Raw genomic sequence first — 6,235 nt, 5'->3', positions numbered from 1 at the left:
TTTCTCTCTGTGACCACATCTGCAGTCCTGGTGGTTTTCCGTAAACATCATGACACGCCAATTGTCAAGGCCAACAACCGAGATCTCACCTACATCCTCCTAGTCTCTCTCCTGCTCTGCTTCCTCTGCTCCTTCCTTTTCATTGGGCGACCTCGGATGCTCACCTGTCTCTTCCAACAAACAGCCTTTGCCATTCTGTTTTCCCTTGCAGTTTCCTCTGTCTTGGCAAAAACTGTCATAGTGGTTCTGGCCTTCATGGCCACCAAGCCAGAAAACAGGGCAAGGAAATTCTTAGGAAAACCACTGACCAACTCCATTGTATTGTGCTGTCCCCTGATCCAGACAATTCTTTGTGCCACCTGGCTGATAACCACTCCCCCATTTGCCAATAATGATTTCCACTCCGTGACTGGAGAGACCATCTTGGAATGTAATGAAGGCTCAGCTTTAATGTTTTACACTGTCCTGGCCTACCTGGGTTTTTTGGCCCTTTTGAGTTTCATTGTGGCCTTTCTGGCTAGGAACTTGCCTGACAGCTTTAACGAAGCCAAGTTCATTACTTTCAGCATGCTGATCTTCTGCAGTGTTTGGATCACTTTCATCCCCACTTATCTGAGCACCAATGGGAAGTCCATGGTGGCCGTGGAGATCTTCTCCATCTTGGCATCTGGGGCTGGTCTCTTGGCTTGCATCTTTTTCCCTAAATGTTATATTATTCTACTGAGACCCGATCTAAATTGTAGAGAAAACATAATGAGATCCAAGAATCTCTGACTAATGTAGGTTTTGATAACTTTTATTTGATTTTTGGACTTTTTTTATTTTATCAGCTTTCTTTAAAATATGAAATGAGGAATGGGCTTTTCCATGAAATAATCAGATAATACAAACCATTACAAAGTATCTGTTAATCTGAAACAGCCACTTTACCTTTTATTTTATTTTTTTATTTCTTCTTCTGAGTCAATCCCCTTGAGTTGATCTTCTTGGAAATAAATCTGGATGTTAAAGATGTAAATATTCCTTTCCAAAATGATGGATTTATTTGAATCAAAAGTGTCTAAGAAAATATGTTGGGGTGGATTTACTATCATTATTTTTAAGCACTTTTGTTTCCATAGATCACTGAAAGTTTTCTGAATTTCTTATTAATTTTTTCATTCAACTGATTACTAGTTCTTTTAAAATAAATTATAGAATTCAAATAATCCACATTGTTTTTCTCTTTATTAATTGAAAAATACTTTATGAAGATATAAGATAGTAACAATAGTAGATATTAAAAGTAGATATTAACAATATTTTTCTGTCCCTGCTAATTGTTACTACTTTTTATGGTTTATTGATGAAGAAGGAAGGACAAAGAGAAGAATGGAAGAAAGGAAAGAAGCATGGATGAGAATAAATGTTTTCTCAGAAGTCAAAATAAATGTTTTCTAGATTTGAAATACATACTTGTTGAATATATTTGCAAATTAATATATCAAATACCAAAACAGTTGTATTTGGCAGAGGAATTGAGCAAACCAATGGTGGGATTCAATTTTGTTATAGCAGTTCTGTGGGTGTGGCTTGGTGGGCATGGCTTGGTGGGTGTGGCAGGATCTTGCCAATTACCTCCCTGCGACCTATAAGATCACATATATTGGGCCTCCTCCGAATACCATCCACCAGTCAGTGCCGACTGGCAACTACACGGAGGAGGGCCTTTTCAGTAGCAGCTCCGACCCTTTGGAATGATCTCTCCGTGGAGATTCGTACCCTCACCACCGTCCAGACCTTCCGCACAGCCCTCAAGACCTGGCTATCCCGTCAGGCCTGGGGATAAGATCACAATCTGTCCCCACCCGAATGAAGAATGAATGTTGTGTACTATTTTACTCTTATGTATTGTTTTATGTTTATTGTTTATACCCCCCCTCCCTATTTTATGTAAGCCGCCCTGAGTCCCCGTGGGGAAAAGGGCGGCCTATAAATATTAATAAAATATAAAATAAATATAAATATAGAAGGATACTGCAAAATCTCCATTTCCACCCAATTCCAGGGGAAGGATACCGTAAAATCCCCATTCCCTCCCCACTCCACTAACCTGCTTTCCACCTCCATTTTCCGGTGCAAGGCAACATAAGAAGACCCAGCCAATCAGCTGGGACTCAGATCATCTGGGACTTGGGAGGCAGAGAATAGATGTGGGCAGGGCAAGCCAGAGGTGGTATTTGCTGGTTCTCCAAACTACTCAAATTTTGCACTACTCGTTTGCCAGTAGCGGTCAGAACTGGCTGAATACCACCTCTGAAGCAAACTATTTAGAAGATGCCCTTGCCAGAGTGTTGCAGAACCTCCCATTTGCCACCTGGAACAGAAAGTCATGGATGGGGGAAACTGAGGGGAGCATCCCAAAAGAACCTGAAAGAAGGGCAATTATTTTGTGCTGTACAGATTTGGGGGAAACTATGGTGGCCTGAAGGAAGGGAAAGGTATGAAGAGCTATGCTGAGTTTAGCTGTATTTCCTATAAAAACAATGAAATTGAGAGCAAGGATTTTTTTTTGCCAGGGCAACCTGGTCTACCCAATTATGGGATGGAGTGTACTGCTTCCATTTTCATTTTTGTCTTTCAGCACCAATCCAGGATCTTTCTCAGGCAGTCAATTTTGGGACAAACCATTTTTGTGTTGAATTTATGTTTTACCAACAAAGATATAAAGGGAAACTAGTACAGATCTATTTCAAGCTATTTAGCTCTCATCAGCTAGCCATACCCTTCTGGGATTAGAACCCGGGCTACTTGCATATTAGGTAGATGTATTAACCTCTAAGCTATGGGCTCTCCTCCCTTTGTCAGCTATACCAGGGGAAACATTAAATGTTTTTTGCCAGGGCAACCTGGTCTACTCAATTATGAGATGGAGCATATTGCTTCCATTTTTATTTTTGCCTTTCAGCCCCAATCCACGATCCTTCACAGACAGTTGCTTTCATGACAAACTATTTTTGTGTTGACTTTATGTTTCACTAACAAAGAAATAAACAGACACTAGTATAGATTGAGGGCAAGGCATTAAACACCAAATACATTCCAGAATAATTCTATTTTTAAAAGCTTGTGGGACACAAGAATCAGATCTAGTTTCTCAGGCAAAGCTGACAGTGTCCTGGAAGGTGGGAGGCTCTATAAATATTTTAAATAAATAGACAAAACAAAACCTCCAGAGAACAGGGGCAGCAGCAGAAAAGGATCCAATTCTTGAGCAGGAGCTGAGAGTCAAGTACGAAACCCCACCCTCCAATATCACACCACAAGGCAGTGTAACATCATGCAGGACCAAAGAGAGAAAGTCCTGAATGGACCAATCATCCACAGCTGCTTAGTTTTGCGAGGATTCAAACTGAGATTTTTCCTCCCCTTCCAACAGCCTTCAAGCACCTGGACAAAAAATTGACTGCATTGCTTTGTCAGTCAATGCCTGTAGAACTGAACATCATCAACCTACAGTTGACCTCTGAGCTAGAACTGAAAAGGCCCCACTGAGCCACCTAAAGAACCAGCAGTTTGGGCTCAATCTCTTCCTTCCAAGCGACACTGACTGGGACCATCTTCAGAGAAAGGAGAGAGACACATAACAAACACATTGCACCCATTCTTATTACCCCAGAGGTTTACCAAGGATGATGGGTTCCTTCCCACACCAGTTGACAATACTGGACACATATAGTCCTGAGGGTGGAGATTCATTCTCCAAGTCTGTGGGTTGGTTCCCAGATGTCTCATTCCACTGAAGATGTGATGATTTTACCTAGCCTGGTAAAGAAACATTCATAAACCAACTCACAAGTTTGGAGAACAAATCTCCACTCCCAGCCTACACTTGAGCTACAGATATTCACCACCATCGCAAACATATATTGTTTCCCAACACAACCCAGAAGACCAACTTTGCTGGTTCCAACTAGACAACTGTTAGACAATACTCCTGCAGAGTTCAAATTAGCCATGATCTTGAGAGAGCATCTTACCTATTTTTAAAATTACGAGAGAAATTCAATTTTTGGAGTAGATGATGGAGAGGATGGCTGTGCAACAGCTTCAGAGGTTTCTGGTTCAAACTTTTTTACTACCAGTTCTGTGGGCGTGGCAAGGTGGGCCTGGCATGGCTTGGTGGGCATGGCTTAGTGGGCATGGCTTGGTGAGCATGGCAGGGTAAGGGTAGTGTAAAATCCCCATTCCCTCCCAATCAGCTGGGGCTTGGGAGGCAGAGAATAGATGGGGGCAGGGGCAGTCAGAGGTGGTGTTTGCCGGTTCTCGAACTACTCAAAATTTCTGCAACTGGTTCTCCAGAACTGGTCAGAACCTGTTGAATACTACCTCTGCTTATTACTCAGGGTTTAGACCTGGATGTATTTTAGATCAGGATATCTTACAGAAACATCATTGGTTGTGAGTCTTGATGTAGGTGGGATTGTGGCAGTGCTTCCATCCTGGACAGTGGTGATTGGGGAGGAGAGATCCTTCTTGATGGGAAGTGCCATATGGGTCTGTGCTGTCCCCTCTCTTGTTCGACATATGCATGAGACCCCAGGGTAAGCTCATCCATCGCCATATGGTGAGGCATCCTTAGTATGCTAAGGACACCCAATTGTACATCTTTGCTTCTGGTAAACTAAACGATGCTATGCATGCCCTGTCCTGATGTGTAGAGTCTATGAGAATCTGGATGTGGGGAAAATAGGCTGTCAACTTGTAAAGCATTTCCATGTCTGTTATTAAGTTGATATTGGAGGAAAGGGGGGAGAGAATTCCATGGATACCTTCGGCTAGAGACGGATTTCAGATTATTACAGCAGGATTTTGAGGTGCAAAATTTTACAACCTGCTGCAGCACTTTGTTGGCGAATGTTATTTATGACACAGACTGAGGAGAGGGGAGACACAGGTATAAAGTTCAGCCATCATTAAACTGAAATTAGATCTGACTCCACACGGGTATTGCCGAGAGGTTGTTCCTAATAAATATGTCAGCATTCCAAATATCATCCAAAATTCAATCAGAGCTCAAGACAGAGCTTTTCTCAAAATTCCAATTTATTAAAAGATACATGTTGGCACATCTGCTGAGGGAAGGCAGGTGCCCACTGGCATCTCTCCCATCCATGACCTGGGAAGAAAGCCCATTGTGGGGCTGCTTGATTCACTGGTTGCAGCCCAAACATCGATGGCTGGCTAGGGGAAGATATGGCCCAAGCCCCTTTCCGCTGGCTGGGTTGATTTTCCCATATTGGTGGCCAAGCAGGCAGCTATAGACATCTCTCCCATCCATGACCTGGGAAGAAAGCCTGATTTGGTGGTGCTTAATTCACAGGCTGCAGCCCAAACATCGGGGGCTGAGTAGTGAGAGATGCTGGCCAAATCCCTTCCTGCTGGCTCAGCTCATTTATCACTGTATGGAAGGAGTCAAAATCTCCACTCCTGGGTTTTGCCGAGCCTTGGCTGGGGGAGGAGGGGGATCATCTACTCACATTTAGCTGCACAAGTTGGTCTGCGAGGCACCAATCATCTTGTCGGCTGCTGGGTGACTGCTTTGGTCCCCTCAAGCAGTGTGTTGAAATAGCTTTTCCAACCCTCTCCAGCTGCGACCACATCTTCCCAGACGCTATAAATCTCTTGCCTTCCTCCTCCACAGATTCCTTTGTAAAAGTGGAAGGTTTGCAGAGAAGCGACTCGTCCTCTGCTTCCATTCTCAAAGGCTCGATTTTCATTTTTGTTGATATTTTACACTGAGCAGGTCATGCCGGGGTTGCTGGTGATTTATTTTTTTAAAAAAATATTTTTGTTACATAGACAACACATACCCACAACAATAAAAAAACAAAAAACAAAACAAAACAGGAAAAAAAAACACATACACCAAAAAAAAACAAAACACCATCATCACATACAGCATGTCGTTTGGTTACAAGTATTTTAACATTTATCATTCTTATACATTTATTATTTCATTTAATAGGTTATAATATACAGTTTGGGTTGCTTTGTTTACCATCCCTTCCTCCTATTATAACCCCACCTTATTTTCCCTTTTTTTTCTCCCTCCCTCCCTTCTCTCCTTTCTTCCTTCCTCCTCTCCTTTCCCTTCCTTCTTCTTGTACCTTTCTCCTACTCCTGCTCTTCCTCATCCCCTTCCTACCCTCTCTCCTCCTCTTTCTCTCCTTTCCATCCTCCTCTCCTTACCTCT

This window comes from Thamnophis elegans, chromosome 1 (genome assembly GCF_009769535.1).
Source record: "Thamnophis elegans isolate rThaEle1 chromosome 1, rThaEle1.pri, whole genome shotgun sequence".
Lineage (NCBI taxonomy): Eukaryota > Metazoa > Chordata > Lepidosauria > Squamata > Colubridae > Thamnophis > Thamnophis elegans.
Note: the sequence above shows the minus strand (reverse complement) of the source record.